Below are 19,291 nucleotides of genomic sequence, written 5' to 3' on the forward strand. Positions count from 1 at the left end.
GTTTTCAGAACCACTGAAATCCTGCTCAGGGAGTTCTTCTTTTCTGAAGGGGCTTGAGGGTTTGTGGGGAAGCCTAACTAAGAAACCCCTTCCTATGCTGAGGGGGAGATCAGAAAGTGTTTCTTCAAATCTTAGGATGTAAAAAAAAGGTTTGTAAAGGACATTAATGATTGGTTTATCCCAAACCTCTTATTTTCCAGATGAGGAAAGGGACTTGTCTGCATCGTCACTCAGATAGTAAATCACAGTCAAAACAAAAGCCTTCTGGTTGTTGTAAAGGGTGAATCTTGCTGAGTGAGGGTCATTGAAGAAGATGCTCCAAGAAGTCACTGGGGGCCAAAGAGGAGGGGAAGAAAAGTAGCCTACGTGGCTGAAGGCAGCTTCTTGGGCTTTCTTTTGTCTTTTGGCCATGCCAAACAGGCCAAAGTTTGCTGACTACTGATCTATCTTATCCATGAAAAGATTTAAAAAGCATGGCAGAAAATGGCATTTACTATATCTTTAGTATCCTCATGAGTGATGTCAATCTGGCATGGCCAATTCCTAATGAAACCATGCTGGCTCTCTATAGACCAGTGGTTCCCAAACTTTTTTGGCCTACCACCCCCTTTCCAGAAAAAAATATTACTCAGCCCCCTGGAAATTTATTTTTAATTTTAATAGCAATTAATAGGAAAAATAAATGCACCTGTGGCCATCACCACCTTCCTGGATGCTGCAGCACCCACAAGGGGGCAGTAACTCCCACTTTGGGAATCACTGCATAGACGATTCCTACATAGTATACAGACTTTTCTCTAGACAGAATACTGGATTACTGGCTATTCTATGGACTCAAAAGTATAGTTCTTATCTTTCTGGATCCATGTGGTTGTAAAGTGTTGCTGTTTATAAAATGTTTCCCTCAAAATAAACCTGGGAGGAACATAGCAGTACAAGTCTTATACCCATTTTTACAAATGAGAAAACAGGCACAGAGGAAAAATGTCTTGCCCCATGGTCACACAGCTCCTGGGGGTAGACTTTGGAGTCAAACCCAAGCCAGTTGACATCAAGTTCAGCATTTTTTCTCATCTCCCAGGAGTTCTGCTAAAAACTAAGCTCAGTCACAACCAATATCTAAATTTTCTGCAGAGCCTTGGGTACAATGAGGCAAAGCCATTCAGTAGACAGAAACTAGGATTTGGAGTCATAAAACAGGTAAATAAAGTATTACTATCCCCATTTTACAAATGAAGAAATAGCCTTGGGGCAATAAAGCACCTTGAAAATGATGTAGCTGACAAAGGTTGAGACCAGAACTCCAACTCAAGTCTCCTGATACCAAATCCAGTTTTTTTTTTTCCACAATGCCTTCCCACTCGACAGAAAACCATCAGCTAAGAATAAAACCAGTTAAAAGCAAACCAAAGAATCCGAGGTATTGGCCCTTGCTATACTCAGCTGAAAAATTGAGGTTAGTGTTAATAGAGTCTGAGTGACATTGTAAAAAGGAAGTGAGTAATATCAAATGTAGGGCCCTAACTTACATTTAAGACTGTCTGAAGCATTCAATATTTCATTTCCCCAGAGCACTGCATCAATAAATAAATAGGACAATAATTCTGACAGTCAACAATAGGATAGTCACATAAAAATAAATGGATTTTTTTTCCAAAAAAAAAAATCTATTTGAGTGTGAAATGTATTTCACATACAGCCTTATGAAGAAAGCACCAATCTGGGCAATGAGACAGTTATGTTCTAGTCCCAAAATCACTAATTAGCTATATAAGTAAATCACATCCTTCCAGGATCCTTCCAGCTCTAAGTTCCATGTTCTAAAGTCCTTATCCACCTCTAATGTTACAAATTCTAAGGTCCCTTCTGGCCTTGATAGACTATGGCCTACAATTCTTTTGTAGATTTGCCTAAGAATAAATTCTGGCTCAAATTCTTTGCTCTAAATTTAAAGATCATTCCAGCTTTAACATTCTATGGTTCGAATATATTCATATTGACCCCATTTTCTAGGACCCAATCACTCAATTCTTCAATAAGCCCTCCTTTTTCCAAAGAGCCAGATCTCTCCCTTAACCAGGCTCTCCCCCTGGCCTGATCTCCAGGACTTCCTCAACATCCTTTTTTTCAGATAAACTCTAATTTATCAATGGCCTTTCTAAAATGAGGTATCCAGAACTGAATATAATACTCCAAATAGTTTGACCAGAGCAGAACGGTTTCAGCAAGATTGTCACCTTTCATCCTGGAGGCTATGTTTCTCTTAATGAAGTCTAAGATTGAATTAGTGGTTTGACACTGCCATGTCACACAATTGACTCATATCCGAGCTTGAAATACACTAAAATTGCCGCGTGAAATCTTGTCTAACCATCTCCCTCATCCTTTAATAATAAGCCGAGTGTAAGAATTTACATTTATTTCTTCTAAATGTAATCTTAATTCGATTCTGTTCATCATTCTAGCTTGTTGAGATCTTTTTGAATTCTGACACTTCCATTAAACATATTAGCTATCTCTCCAGGATACATGTCATCTAAAATTTGATAAGCACGTCATCTAGGACTTTATTTGGGTCATTAACAAAAAATTTTAAATAGCTCAGAGCCAAAGGCAACTTGTTATAGGAAATGAAATACTGAACTGGGTTCAGATTCTGTCTCACTTACTAGCTGTTGTAACTCTAGGCAGATAAACTTCTGAGCCTCATTTTTCTAATCTGTAAATTGGGGATAATGACAGCACTTACCTGGTAGATAAAGGGAGATAATTTTGTGTAGTACCCTGCTATTGTAATGGCATATTAGCCATTATTTATTATTCTTATTATTTGAAATTGGCACTGGCCCATTAAAAATAACTCTTTTATTCAACCTGTTCCAACCATACTATTATCTAGCTCATATTTTTCTATTTCAGAGGCTGGCAAATTATGGCCCAGAAACCTACTCTCTTGTATATCACAAATTAAGAATGTTGTTTTTTTTACAGTGTGAAAACCATTTTTACATGGGAAAAAAAACAAACAAAAACATTTCTAGCTCATAGACCATACCAAACCAGGCCAGGCCAATGTTTGCTTACTGCTCTGGTCTCTCTTGTCCAGGAGGACATCATGAAAGACTAAAAAAGTAAGGCAGAAATTGCTGTTTGCTATATCTTTAGTGTCCTCATGAGTGATGTCAATCTGGCATTGCTAATTCTTAATGAAACCATGCTGGCTCTCTACAGGCTATGCCTACATAGCAATCAGACTTTTCTCTAGATTGAAGATAGGGTTATTGGCCATTCTCTGGTCTTAGCAAACCTCTCCCATTCCCAGCAATCCTTCCACTATCTCTACTGTTTATCTGGCTTTTGTTTCTATATTTGGCAGTGTAGAATATTCAAAGGTTTTGGTTTTATGTGAGTATTCTCTTACAACAATAACCAGTATGGGAGTATGTCTTGCATGATAATATATGTACTATCTAATATGTATAATGCAGATCAAATTGCTTTCCACCTCCAAGAGGAGGAGGGCTGAAGGGAGGAAAGGAGACAATTTTGATCTTAATAATTTTGGAGACGTATGTTGAAAATTGTTATTACATGTATTGGGAAAGTAAAATATCTTTGAATAGAATAGGCCTTTGAATAGACCTGTTAACTCAATGAGAATAGAATAGGTCTTTTACTCTTGCTACACTTAATTTGGGTTTTTACTCCCTGGGAAACCAATAGGAATCAAGAAAACCTAAATTCAGATCCTGCCTCAAACCTTGCTATGTAACTCTGGGCAAGTTATTTCCTCTCTAAACCTCAGCTTCTTCATCTCCAAAATGAGGATAATAATAGCAGCTACCTGACAAGAAGACTATAAAAAATCAAATAATTGAACAAAAGAGCTTTGTAAATCCTAAAATGTTTTGCAAATGTTAAACATTATCATTTTTAATATGACAAAAAGCATTACTAGTAAACAAAATAGGAAGAAAAAGATGAGTTTTGTCCTCTCTCTGTCATCTATATCATCATCCCATCCACCTTGAATAACATTCTGATCCCGTCTTTGATTTTCCTCTTTACTCCAAGTTTTTTTTTAAAATATTTTCTTTCTTGTCCTTAGCATTTGCTAACAGCTTAACTAACCTTTGTCCGAATTTTAGTGCTCCTGTACTATTTTTATAGGATTGCATATCCCTCCTCAGCCCCTGCATCCATCTGTTTTCAAAAATGTACATGGGTTCATGAATGTCCTATGTATCCACGCCTATCTCTTTACATAGTTCTCTCTTTGCTCCTATTTGGATTTTTCTCTTCATATCCTCAGAATTTAGTCCTTGTGAGTTTCCGATTCCTTTTCTTCCAGCTTCCCTTGGAGCATCTTAAGCTATGAAATTCCATATAAGATATCCAAAATGAGACAATATGTACAAAATATAGCACAGTGCCTGGCACATAGTAAACATTTAATAAATTCCTGTCCTCTTCCATATCCTACCCATATTTTCTATGAACTCTTTGAAATCTGTTCTCCCAAAATGTAGAGAATATCAAGGCATACTTGGCTTTCTTTTCCTTCTCTACCATGAATACCAAGGTGGAGTGGCCATTTTTCAACAAATTTCCCATCATTTCTACTTCAACTAGCAGTTCATTTGTGTACAAAATTTAAAGACTATGTATTTCCCTACCATGATGCTCCTTAGATTTTGTCTCCTATGAATTACTGGACTTCTGGAAAGCTCTTATTCTTCATAGGAGGTGAAGCACAGTGTAGTGGATAGACTGTCAGACTCAGTCAAGAACACTTGGGTCAGATAATTACTAGCTGTTTAAAGCTGTGTTAAGTGTTTTGACCTCTTTGATCCTCAGCTTCTTCATTACCTCAAAATGGGAATAGCAAGAACTACTTCATAACATCATTGTAAGGATAAAATGGTCATATGCTTTAAGCACTTGGCAAGTCTTAAATCCATATATAAATGTGAATTATTATATTATTATTATTATTAGCATACCTTAAAGCTAATATCCTCTGGCTTTGAAGATATGTGAAGGAATACATTTTTTTTTCCTTTTCCCTCCAGGTCCTTTTGAACTCTTGTGTTATGATCATTCTATAGTCAAACGCCAGTTCTGGCATTTATGACTTGGGCAAGTCATTTAATTTCATTAGCCTCTGGGCCTTAGCTTTGTCATTTCTAAAATGAAGGGACTAGATGACCTCATGGCTCTTAATCTATTATCCATTTTTGTTGGAAAGGCTCTAGTTCAGATTTGGAAAATTCCTGGAAAATACTTCTTCTAATCCTCATTGAGCATATTCCATCCCTGAGTAAGAAAAGTCATATTTTTTTATGTTTTAAGATGTGGTCTAAAAATAAAAATCCCATACTCAAAAACCACTTCTTTTCCTTGGGATACAGACCTAGTGTTACTGAATCAAAGGGTATGCATTGTTTTATAGCCCTTTAGGCTTAGTTCCAAATTGTCCTCTGGAAGGGCTGGATCAGTTCACAATTCCACCAGTAATACTTTTGTGTCAGACACCATTTCTTACCCAGGAGTCTACTTTCCAAATTCCCACCTTTGCTTCTTTGTCTCTCTCCTCCTCTCATTTTCCTCTTCCTGTCTCCCTTTCTATCCCTTCCCTTTTCCTCCTATTTTCATTCATTAGCACTAATGAAAACATCACATGTGCCCTAATGTCTTCAGTTTCTTGCCTAGGATTTTTAAACTTTAGCAATGCTCTCTAGGTTACTTCTGGTAGCACCATTAGTCCACATACAAATCCCCAGAAGTGAGTAGCGGTTGCTAGGTATGGAAAAAAGAAAAACATCACGAGGTTTTCTAACATGTCCCAGACATATAATCCAGAAAGACATCAGCCCTTTTTATTACAAATATACAAAATGAAGGCCTCAGTTTCCCCATCTGTAAAATGAAAGGGTTGGATCATATGATCCTTAAAATCCTTTTAAGCCCTAAGTCCTAGTTTTCTCTTGTAAAATTAAAAAAGAACTGCCTTGATAACTCAGGAGTGAGTCACCAGCCATCACTATCTCTTCACATCACTCATCTCTTCCTCTGACTCTTGCTGGATAATCTCTCTCCTGCTGCCATCTGTGAATCATCACTCCTTAGAAGCTGCTTCCTCCTGAAAGGGAAGAGCTTTGCCTTCTCATACCTCTTATTTAGCTCTCAGTGGTCTTTCTTCCTTTCCTACTCTGTGTCAAAGTTTTCTAACCTCTAACCTCTTGACACAGTACAGGATTCTCTATTAATTCAAAATCTTTCTCTTCACTTCTGACCTTGAACTATGTCTTCCATTCTTTAAACAACATGTCACCATCTTTAATAACTTGGAGAGTTAATGCAGCATTCCCTTCCATCCTTTCACCTTTCTCCTTCTATGAGAGGTTCTTAACCTGAGATCCATGGACAGATTCCAGGGGATCCATGAACTTAGAAGTGTAAAAATTACAACTTCATTTTCACTAACCTTTAACTGAAATTTAGCATTTGCTTTGATTGTAAATGTAGGCAACAGTATGAAGGAATCCATAGATTTCACCTGACTGCCAACAGGACCCATGACACATAAAAAACAGTTAAGAACTTCTGCTCTAGAGATAGAATAACCTGTCTTTTCTGCTAGCACCATTAGAAATGGAAACACAACAGACTGCAGAAAACTGTAAAATTCCTCTGGTCCTCCATCCTTCCTAGAAGCAAGACCCTCAAGCTTCTTTTTTCTCATTGTTAGATCTTAAGGCCAATTCATCCCTTGTATAGTTGTGGCCAAAAACCTCTCTGCCCACTCTCTTTACTTAACTTGGAGGTCAGTTGCTATCTACATGGAGATCTGCTCATTTGCAAATAGGGGCTCCTGAATGAGACTTCCATTTTTTCATAGTAATTCTTCATGCTTTTTCTCTTGAGAGAAGCATTAACTCATTCTGCCATCTAGGGAACTCTAGAACTATCTTTAATTCTTCTCTCTCATATTCAGTCCCTTACCAGGGACTCCCAATCCTTGTTCATATTTTCTCTCACACTGTGCCCTACTTTCTACCATCCTGAACCATTCCAATTGCTTCCTTACGAATACATGCTTCTCTACTGTTTTTCACGTTATAGTCTATCTATCCTTCAGGCCCCTTCCAGAAAAAAAATCCTACTTGTATTTTTGGCCAGGTTATTCCTCTATCCCCAAATCATCAGTATTTCCCTACTGTCTCTCAGCAAAGTTCAAACTACTTTACCTAGAATTCAAAACCCTCCACAACCTGATTCCAACCTGTATTTCTAGCCCAATGTTATATTACCTTCTCCACCCCAAACCATGATTTATCCCAATTGGACACCCTCATTCTGTGCTGTGCTTTCACACTTTTATGCCTATTATGTTTAGGCTACTTTCAAGGCTCAAAATACCCCCGAATCCCCTCATCTTAACCCACTGAATCTATACCCATGCTTCAAAGCTTAGTTGAATGCCACCTCCACCCAGAAGCCTTCCTTAGTTCCCTTGGTTGATAACAGCTTTCCCCTCTGAAGCTTCAAATGAATTTTTTTTGTTATTAATGTAATTCTCATGCAATTATATAAGAGAGAGAGAGAGAGAGAGAGAGAGAGAGAGAGAGAGAGAGAGAGAGAGAGAGAGAGAGAGAGAGAGAGTGTTAACTAGTTGCCACCAGGTGGCAAAATGAATAAAGTGCCAGGGTCTGAAATCAGAAAGACCTGAGTTCAAANGAGAGAGAGAGAGAGAGAGAGAGAGAGAGAGAGAGAGAGAGAGAGTTAACTAGTTGCCACCAGGTGGCAAAATGAATAAAGTGCCAGGGTCTGAAATCAGAAAGACCTGAGTTCAAATTTATCAAATTGCTTAACACTTGCTTCCCTTTGTTTGCTCATCTGTAAAATGGAGGTAATACTAGCAACCACCTCCCAGGATGGTCATGAGAATCAAATGAGATAATAATTGTAGAAGCACTTAACATAGTAACTGGAATATAATAAATTCTATATGTTAAAATAATGATGATGATGATGATGATGATTGCCCCAACTAGTGTAGAAAAGCCCCTAAAGACAGGAATCATTATCTAAACTCTGTATCTACCACATCTACCTAAGGTTTGTTGATTTGCTTATAACAGTGAAAGGGAATATAACAAAGTGGATGAGTGCTCACAGTACTCCTGCTTTTAATCTGATCCAGCATGTGATGAAATTTCCTTTGTCTATTCCTATGTCTTTTTCCCTCTGACTTTGTCAGGTTAGTATCTAAATGGAAATCTATCAGTAGAAATGGAGCCTGCCTTAGTTCTGCCTTGATATAAGCTTGCTAAACGTCTTTGAAGGTTGACTCCCTAACTGCAAAGTTCTCAAAATCTGAAAGTCTCTCAGAGACAAGTCTAACAAGTGCAATGCTTATGTAGATCCAATATGATTCAATAGTCATTCATTAAGTGCCTACTGTGTGCAAGGTACTATGCTAGGGATGCAAAGCCAAAGATGGTCCTTGATCTTAAGGAGTTTGCATCCTAGTAGGGGATAGGGAGAGATACTTAATTATCAATTAGCTTAGATTGATAAATAAACAAATTAACAGAGTTGATAAAGCTTAAAACTTCACTAAGACAACTGGGCACCATTGAAACAAGGTTTTACATAGTCATATGAAGAGGGAGAGAGCATCAACTGAAGAGATCAGGAAAAGACTGCTATCCAAGGTGATGGAGTTGTGTTTTGAAGTAGCTAGACTTTCTACATGACAGAGATGAGAAGGAAATCTATTTCAGATATGGGGAGGTATATTTGAGAAGACTATGTGAGGTGAATGAAAGCAGTTAATGACTCTGTATGCCCACTTCTTAGGGTTTAGCTATGACAAGGAAAAGAGAAATAGTATGCTAGCTTGAAAGGATGGCAAAATGAACATTTTTTCTAGGGATAGGGGAGACCTGGATATATTTGTGGGCAATGGGAAGGAGTCAGTGGATAAAGAGAAATTGAAGAAGAGACATAAAATAATCTTAGGGGACAATCCCTGGAGGTGATGAGAGTACAAGTAGGGGATTGGACTTGATAAGGAAAAGTCGCCTCTAAATCAGAGATCAGAGAAAAGGAATGGAGGAAGGAAATGATAAGGAAGGATTTTGAGGTATAGAGTAGGAGTGAAGAAAGAACTCCAGACAGTTTCTATTTTCTCAATACAGTTGAGGTGATGTCCTAGACCGAGTTCTATTTTCTATTATAAACAATTGTGTATAGGTTCATTACACTGTAAACTCCAAGAGGAGATGGGTTGAGTCATTATATGTTCCCATACTAAGTGCTGGAGTAAATGTTTACAGAACTGAATCTGCATCCATTTTTTCATTTGATCGATACAAAAGCCTAATGAAATAGGTAGCACAAATATTAACACTCTCAATTTATAAAGGAGGAAACTGATGTTTAGAAAAATGATTTGCCACAATCACAGGTGGGAGCAAGGACTCAGACCTACTCCAAGTTCAATATTTCCTTTTTAATACCTGATGCTACCCTATGTACTATTCCTCTAAGGTAGATGTAAGGTGGTGCTAAACTAGCCATTCATTCTGTTTTTACTTTGCTCCATTATTAAATTCTGAGAAGACCTAGCAACAGCTGATCCAATTGCTCATAGTTCTGACATGTACCCCTCTCTAATCTTCCACCAATTTTCCTCCTTTTATATCAATGTATTTCTCCTGAAAATAAATTACAGGAAGACTTTATTGGCATGAAATATGTGAAAAGTCTGCACTCCTAGAAAAAGCTTCCCTGGAGCAGTGCTCCAAGAATACCTTTAAATTAGTTCCAATCTCCATTCTAAATGAGCTATTCAATCTCTATTCAGAGACTGAAAGACAAATTCAATGAAGGAATTCAGAAAACTGGTGGAGGTAGGATTGGTCTCTTGGGTAGGAGGTGAAAAGGGATTTTCTATATTATAGGGTCCTCTCAACAGAACCAGGGATAATATAGGGATAATCCTGGAATGGGAGCTGAATGGGACCACCAAATAAACAACAGGGCAGAGATGAATGTCAGAATTCTTGAGAGTGGTGATCACTGTAATTCATTAAGAATGTCACATCATTGCCTTCTTTGAACAGGGTTACTGAATTGATAGACACAGCATGCTTAGATTTCAGTAAAGCACTTGAAAAAGTTTCTCATTTCATCCTCATAGGCAGGTCAGAGAGTTGTGGAATCAATGATAGTGACTTTGGGCCAGTTTATAAGAAGTTGAACCTTTAGTTGTAAATAATGGTGACTAATGAATCAATGTCAATATGAAGGGAGGTCTGTAGTAGAATGCCACTGGGATCTGTCTTTTCCCCCATGTTACTCAACATTTTTATCAGTCTTCTGGATGAAGGCATAGACAATATGTTTGTCAAATCTACAGATGACACAAAGCTCACAAAGATCTTATATGGAGTTAATGAAGACCAAAAAAAGAACTCGATGATCTAGAACAATGGGCTGAATCTAACAAAATATAATAAAATATTATTGATTAAAGATAAAATAAAAATATCAAATATACAGCACTAGATGGGGAAAATTTGGCCCCAAAAAATCCACTTAAAAATTTGAGGGTTTATTGCAGCATAAGTTATATATAAATTTTTTTTTATTTTTTTTTAAACCCTTGTACTTCGGTGTATTGTCTCATAGGTGGAAGATTGGTAAGGGTGGGCAATGGGGGTCAAGTGACTTGCCCAGGGTCACACAGCTGGGAAGTGGCTGAGGCCAGGTTTGAACCTAGGACCTCCTGTCTCTAGGCCTGACCCTCACTCCACTGAGCTCCCCAGCTGCCCCTATATATCAATTTTAAAAGGTGAATTATCAAGGAATTAACAAGCCAAAAAAATTGATGTGACATTGAACTTTTTAAATAAAATCCTAGTGTTGGGGAAGCTAATGACTCAGTGGATAAAGAACCAGGCCTAGAGATGGGAAGTTCTAGGTTAAAATCTGACCTCACTTACTAGCTGTGTGACCTTGGGCAAGTCACTTAACACTAATGACCTAGTTCTTACCACACTTCTGCCCTAGAACCAACACTTAGTATTGATTCTAAGACAGAAGATAAGGGTTTTCTTTTTTTAAAAATCCTAATATCCATAACAAGGGAGGGTTGTATTCCAGTTACACTGCTTAGACAAAATAAAGTCTTTCTATGTTATTTTAACCTAGATTGGGAATGGCTGAAGAAACCCAGCAATTTAACCTGAAAAAGAGATAGGCAAATAAGAAGTAAGAGGGTTTAGACTTATCTTGCTTAGTCCCAGAGGACATTAGGAATGGGTAAAAGTTAGAGAGAGGCAAATTTCAGCTAAAAAGAAGAAGAAAATTCCTGACAATTAGAGTTATCTAAAAATAGAATAGGGATGAGTTCTTTTTCTTTAGATGTTCTAAATGGAGGCTGGATGACTACTTATCAGGGAATTGAAATAGGGATATGAAGCATCCTTGCAGCAGGGATGACTTCTACTTTAGGCATGGATTAGATTCTCTCCTCTGACTAGCCCCAAGGGATATAAAAGAGAACAAAGAAAGGCTATATCTTGCACACCACTGCCATAAAATAATACTATCTTGGAATAAAAAGTTTCATGAGTCAAAATTATCATTTCATCATTAACTACTGCTTCCCCTTCAAAAAATATTTCTATGATCTCACTGATTAACTTGCCTGGTTTTTTATTGCTGGTTAACCCCTAAGCTCTGGTTTGATGATGCCTAGCATTCACTTTACTCTCCTTGATCGTAGCCTGGGTAATCCTCTTTTCCAGAAAGAAAGAAAAGAAAAGAAGGAAGGAAGACTTTCGAGCCTAGCAGAAATATTAGAGCTGAAAAGAGCCTTAGATATTCACAAGTCCAATTCCCTTATAGAATAAATGTGATTTATGAAAAAAGTTAATAAATAAGAAAGTGATTTTTAAAAATTATTGAATTAATTTTAATTATTGAATGGGGGAATGGAAAGAAAATGAGGAATATTCTTAAAGAAATATGTAATCAGAAAAGGAAGTATACTGGCCACATTGAGAAAATGAAGAATAATAATAATTGTGAACTCCAATGGTACTTCTGGACTATTAAAATGCATGGAGAGAAGCCAACAATACTTTGGCCAATTCTCTGTGAAGGAAGTAGGGAAGAACAGAAACCCAGAATCACCCAGGATGAGAAGGTTTAGGGTTGTGATAAAGGAATGCTTACACTGATGACAGAGCAGATCCATTGTAATCTAAGAAGTAGACAAAGCACTAATCCTAGAGTCAAGAAATTTGAGTTCTCCTGTCAACTGTTGGCCTGTATTTCCAAGTTTCTCTTGGGGTGCTGTATGGACCAACCAAATGAGTCTGTGTGCCTGCCATACTGTGTACTCAACATTTCATCTTCTCTCTCTTTGTTTTTACATAGGCTGTCTCCCATTCCATGGAATGTTCTCTCCCTCCTCAACCAATAATCTCTCTGTGTGTCTCTGTCTCTGTCTCCTTTCCTTCTCTCTATCTCTCTCCCCCTCTGTCCCCTGTTTCCTCATCTTGCCCAGGGTGGAAGTGCAGGGAAGTGCATGGAAAGGTATATATATATAAAATACAAGTGTGTATTGGTATATGGTGTATGTTACTTTTATCAAGAATATGATGTGCCCCCAAGTAGAACGTAAACTCCTTAGAGGAAGACTGTCTCTGTTATTTTTATCTCTTGTATCTAGCTTAATATCTGGCACATAGTTAGTATTTAATAAATATGGATTGATTCTTCTTAGCTAGGCTACCTGATATGACAAGTCACTTCCTCTTCTCTAAACCTCATCTGTGTCTTCTATAAAATGTTTTGGACTTTTTTTCCTACCTATACAATCTTTAAGGTCCATTCTGGCTCTAGAGTGCTAAGGGAAATGAGTTACCACTGGTCACAGAAAGAGTGAGTGATATTGTCAGGATTAGATCCCAGGTCTTCAGGACTAAACCCCAGGTCTTCAAGCTTTTTAGTCCAGATTTCTTTCTACTTTCTATACCTATTGATGGAGTTTGTCTCAGTTATGATCTAATTAACCACAAGAATTATTGTGGAATATTCATTATGAACTTACAGGAGTTTAGGAAATAGTTAGTGCCCACACCTCCCCCCTCCTTTCATTCTCCCTCAAAGCCTTGGATGGAATTGAATTTCTAAGCCCACAGAATCACAGAATATCAGAAATAAAAGGTACTTTCAATTCCCTATATTTTGTAGATGAGGAAGAAAAGAAGGAAACAAACATTTGTTAAATGACAACTACATACCAAGCACTGTTCTAAGTGCTTTACAAATATTATCTCATTTACTCCTCACAAGAACCCTGGGAAATTGATACTTTTATTGACCCCCATTTTACCTTCAGTTGAGCAACCTGAGGCAAGCAGAGTTTAAGCAATTTGTCAAGTATCACAAAACTAGTGTCAGAGTCTAGATTTGAACTCAAGTCTCCCTGATTCCAGGCCCAGTACTCTTATTCTCCTCCTGCCTCATAAATTTTATTGCTATACTGAGTCTTTATATCACCTATATTTTTCAATATATCTCACTCTCTTCTCAGGAAAGTGAGGTCCAGAGAAGGAATTGATTACAATAAGGAGCGGCGCTAAGACAAAATTCCAAATCTCCTGGCATTTAAAGCTCTTTACAACTTGGTCCTGCTTTACTTATTACACAATACTCCCCTCCACACACTGTATGGTCCAGCCAAAGTAGCCTTCTGCTGTTCTTCATTCACTCCATCTTCCATTTCCAAGTCTTTTCACTGGCAGCCCAGTCGCCCTCACCTCTGCCTTCTGGAATCCATCACTTCATTCAAGCCTCAGCTGGAGCATCATCTTCTGCCTTAGCCCTTCTCTGTTCTCCCTTCTCCATCCATAGCACACACACATACTATCCCCACAACCTTCTAGAAAATATCTGTAGAGCACTTAGCCCCGTACCTGGCACACAATCGCTACTAGATAACTAGAGGCTTGCTCCCTTCTTCTTTTGCCTTCCTCTTCCAAGTCTAACTTCTGATTGGTTTTATTTTCCAATAAATTTTCCAATTTATTTTTCAATAAATCTTCTTGTGATCCTGTATAAACTGATATCAGTCCATGCGATATTACAAAGATCAATATATATCTCTGTGATATTATATATGTTCATGTTACTTTGTATACACTGATAAATGCTCACATTATAGCCTATATACTGGAAATATTATTGTTCAGGCATATTCTACTTTTTGTGACCCCATCCGGAGTTTTCTTGGCAAAGATAACAGAGTGGCTTGCCATTTCCTTCTCTAGTTCATTTTATAGATAAAAAACAGAGGCAAACATTGTGTAAAGTGACTTACTCACGGCAAACTAGTATCTGTAGCCAGTTTTGAACTCATGAAAAAGAATCTTCCTGACTTTCGACCCAGCTCTCTATCCACTGTGCCACCTAGCTGCCCAAGTACTCATATATATTCATGTAATGTTCATGTCTATCTCTATTAGAATGCAAGTTTCTTGACAGGACAGATGATTTTGATTTCATCTTTTTTTCAGGCATGTCATTGGGGCTTAATAAAAGACTTAAATTGATTGAATCATTCATTCATTCATTCATTCATTCATTCATTCATTCATCATAGCAAGCTGCCAGGGAGGAATGGTTTTCCAGGTGACCGTATCTCCCTTCTTTAGTTTTTATATTCTCTACAGATTGAATATATTCTTTTTTTCTTTTTTGAATCATCATTCCATTTCCTCGCTGGTTACTCAAAGGTCATTTGTGTCCAAAAGCAGTAACAGAAGGGAAGCAGGAAGGAAGAAATTAGAAATCTATTAGTGAGAATTGTTTGGAATTGAGGAGAGTGATAGGTATAATAAAAATTCAAGAACGAGGACAATCGGGGGTAGTATGTGCTGAAGCCCTAATGCAGAAGCTCCCACAACAACAAAGACAGTGGTAGGATTTGTCCCCTGGTGTTTACATAACAAAGAAATAGCACTGTGGCTAGATTCAATCATAGGACAGAAATTATGTTCTTAGTGCAGGGGAGCTAGGAGGCATCTTAGAACTCATGGGGGATTGGAGACAAGAGGAAAGATACCTAGTGCAGAATATGTGCCAGGCATTGTGCTAAGGGCTTACAAAGATTATTTCATTTGATCTTCACAACAATTCTGGGAAGTGGGCGCTGTGATTATCCCCATTTTCCAGCTGAGGGAACTGAGGCAAATGGAGATTAAGTGATTTGCCCAGAGCCACCTGGCTAGTTTCTGAGACTGGATTTTAACATGGGTCTTCCTAACTCTAGTTCCAGGGAAAAGAAACATAACTGATATGTTCAACTGGAAGCTCTTTGCTTCTATATAAAATACAGCAGAGTGGGGCTTTTGTACACAAAGTCAACATTTCCTTTCTAGTTACTCAGATGGGCAGCAATTCCCTGGATCAGCTCCAGGCTAAAAGTTTATGAAGAATCATATAACATCAACTGATGGCCCAGGCTTTAGACATTTTCAAAGGCACAGACAGTGAGACTCTCAGAAATGATTCTCCAAAATCACAATTGCCAAGACACTGACAGAGAAGGGACTCAAACAAATCCCTCCAGGTTCTATAGTTCAGTAATTTTATTAATAAACTGAGAGAAGCAGCATTATACAACAGGAAAAGGTCTCGAAGTTTGATGTCAGGGCATCCAAATTCAAATCCTGCTTCTGACACTTTCTTGGGTACACATGCCTTCCTTACACAGCTACCTCTCTGATGCTGGATCTCATGATTGCCCACCAGACGATTGCAACAACCTGCTAGTTGGTCTCTCTGATTTAAATCGATCTCCACTACAGAACATCCTCCACTCATCAGTGAAATTAGTCTTTCTAAAGCACAAGTCTGACCATTTCACCCTTCTCCTCAATAAACCATAGTGGCTCACTATTACCTCCAGGATCCTTCATATCCTGGCTCCTTCCTACCTTTTCAATTTTTCACTTCCCTCCATATACTATACAACCTAGTAGCAACATTGTTGTTCAGTCATTTTTCAACCATGTCTGACTCTTGATGACACCATTTGGGGAGTTTTATGGCAAAGTTATTGGAGTGGTTTACCATTTCCTTCTCCAGTTCATTTTACAGATGAGGAAAATGAGGCAAACAGAGCTAAATGACTTGCCCAAAGTCACACAGCTAGTAAATGTCTGAGGCTAGATTTGAAATAAGGAAGATGAACCTTCCTGACTAGCCCAATCCTCACTACCTACTGCAACATCTAGTTGCCCTTTAGCAATAATAGTCTTCTTCCTATTTCTCAAACATGACACTCCATCTCCCACTCTGACTTTTCAGTAGTTGTCTCCAAAGCCTACGATGCTCTTCCTCCTCACTTCTGACTCTTTGCTTTTCTGGACTCCTTCATGACTCATCTTAAATTCTATCTTCTACAGGAAACCTTTCCTGGTTTTCCCCTCCTACCTTTAAATAATTGTGTCTTACCTTTGAGAGTATATTACATTTGCACTGTGTGTGTGTGTGTATATATATATATATATATATATATATACATATATATATATGTGTGTGTGTGTGTGTGTATCTTCTATAAACTTTTTTTATGAGTTGTCTCCCTCCATATATTGTTTTCCATTATTGTGTGTGTGCGTGTGTGTGTGTGTGTGTGTGTGTGTGTGTGTGCGCGCGCATTTCTTCAGTGTTCAATACAATAACTAGCACAATAGTTCAAAAAGCATGGTATGGGGACTGATGGGAGACCCTGAGGTTAAAACTTTTCTAATAATACTGAGATGTTTTCATTTCTGATATGGCAAATTAGTAGATAGAACCCACACAAAGAAAAGCTTTTGGGGAAGGTCCTCAATAATTTTTAAGAGCATAAAAGGGTCCTGAGACCAAAAAGTTTGAGAACCGTTGATACAGTCCAATCTTTACCTGAAACATGAATTCATTCTAAATATCCGCAAAAGGGATCATCTGGTCTGTTTTAAGATCACCCATACCATTAATCCCCCATTTCTTTCTCCTTGGATCTCTGTCCCCTTTTCTTTGTGGAACACTTCTAATTATTTGGAAGTTTTGCCTATGTTTGAGCTAATTTTAATGAAGAACAGGCCCTGGAAAGTCTCTGGGTTGTGGTTAGACTTTAATTTGTATCATAACTTCATTAGTCTGGGGATGACCTAATTTCCTTTAAGCCTAGTCTTTTGGGCCATTACTGATTTGCATGTCTGCTTCAAGCTCTAAGGGTCGTTTTCTTTCCCAGACATCTCCATCCTAAGCAGCCTGTAGCAAAAGAATCTGATGCTTACTTGGTGAGTTAGTACTTTACAAAATATATCTAGAAAATTTATCAGCTTATCTCCTGGGCTTGATTATGAGAGTCGGAATTCTAGTCATAGTTCCACAGAAAGTAAGAGTTGTTTTTGGTGTATTTGATAATTTAAAAAAAAAAGAACTCTGTGATACTATTTTTAAAAACATTTATTTGTCACAGGGCTATTGCTTAATTATTTAGTAGATTTTTTTTCTCTGAGCTTTTTGCTTTGTATTCTTTGGTTCATTATGATTACTATTCATCTGAACAAGTTTCTTCTCATAGATTCTGAGGTAGAAGAGACTCATATCAATTTGGAAGGTCATATACAAATCTCTTGTTTTATAGATAAAAAAATGAAGACTAGTGGCAGCTGGGTAGCTCAGTGGATTGAGAGCCAGGCCTAGAGACAGGAGGTCCTAGGTTCAAATCTGGCCTCAGACATTTCCCAGCTATGTGACCCTGGACAAGTCACTTGACCCCCATTGCCCACCCTTACCACTCTTCCACCTAGGAGCCAATACACAGAAGTTAAGGGTTTAAAAAAAAAAAGAAATGAAGACTAGAGAGATTTAGCCACAGTCAGTCAAGCAACAAACACTTATCTAAACACTTACTACATGGCCATTGGTTGGTTTCAAGACCTTTTTTCTACTCGTTAAAAATGTATTGAGGACCCTAAAGCTTTTGTTTATGTGAGGTATATCTACCAATATTTACTATATTAGAATAAAATAGATAATATTTAAGTTACTTATTAATTTATTTTTAAAAAATACTAAACCTATTCCATCTTAACATAAATAACACATTTTTATGATTTTCTAAAAAAAAAAGATTAGTGAGAAAGAATAATGTTGTTTTACATATTTTTGCAAATCACTTTAAGGTCTAGCTTAATAGAAGACAGCTGAATTCTCATATCAGCCTCAACATTCAATCTGTTGCAATATATAATCTTGGATGTAGTATATAAAGAAAATCTAGCCTTACCCAGAAAGGTAGTTAGAAATGGGAAGAATATCAAAATAGGCAATTTTTTCAAAACTATTATGAAATGATTTTTACTTTAAGAACTTACTCAAAAGGGTATCAAAACCATACTTTGAGGGGGCAGCTGGGTAGCTCAGTGGATTGAGAGTCAGGCCTAGAGATGGGAAGTCCTAGGTTCAAATCTGGCCTCAGACACTTCCCAGCTGTGTGACCCTGGGCAAGTCACTTGACCCCCATTGCCGCCCACCCTTACCACTCTTCCACCAAGGAGCCAATACACAGAAGTTAAGAGTTTAAAAAAATTTAAAAATATTTTTAAAAAAACATACTTTAAGAACCATTGGACTACATGATCTCAGAGATCCCTTCCTGTTCTGACCTTTCATGAATTTGTGACTATCTCCTGCTTCATTTCTACTTGTGGGAAAGGAAGTTAGAGAAAATCATAGAAATCTAATGGATTCATATATTCAACAAATGTTTCTAGAAAGTCTACTGAATGTAAGGCCCCATTCAGGGTATTGAAAGGAACACAAATGACTCAAAGCTGACACCATTAGGCACCTTATGCCACAAGGAAGTCATGAATAAAAAAGAAAGGCTCAATAGCCACCAAAACTTCTACTACAGCACTTTTTGTGGTAGGATATATCCAGAAGGAAAAAAAAAGAAAATTCCCACATATTAAGGAAAAACTAGATATATTATACTACACTAACATAGTGGACTATTTATTACTGTGCTATAAGAAACAAGGAACAAGGAACACAAATAAGTATGGAAAGACTAATAAGAATGATGCAAAACAAAATATGTAGAGCCAGGAAAATAATACACACAAAATAAATGGAAAAACTAACCACTACAAAACAAGAGGAAGGAAGGAAGGAAGGAAGGAAGGAAGGAAGGAAGGAAGGAAGG

At 37.6% G+C, this 19,291-nt stretch overlaps 1 protein-coding gene across 2 annotated transcripts in view; it reads right to left on the reverse strand.

Annotated features, from left to right (window-relative positions):
- PRKCB (protein kinase C beta) overlaps window positions 1-19,291 on the reverse strand; it is a 707,688-nt gene that overhangs the window by 481,278 nt on the left and 207,119 nt on the right. The gene's annotated exons all lie outside the window — the stretch shown is intronic.

Source organism: Gracilinanus agilis, chromosome 1, assembly GCF_016433145.1.
Source record: "Gracilinanus agilis isolate LMUSP501 chromosome 1, AgileGrace, whole genome shotgun sequence".
Classification (NCBI taxonomy): domain Eukaryota; kingdom Metazoa; phylum Chordata; class Mammalia; order Didelphimorphia; family Didelphidae; genus Gracilinanus; species Gracilinanus agilis.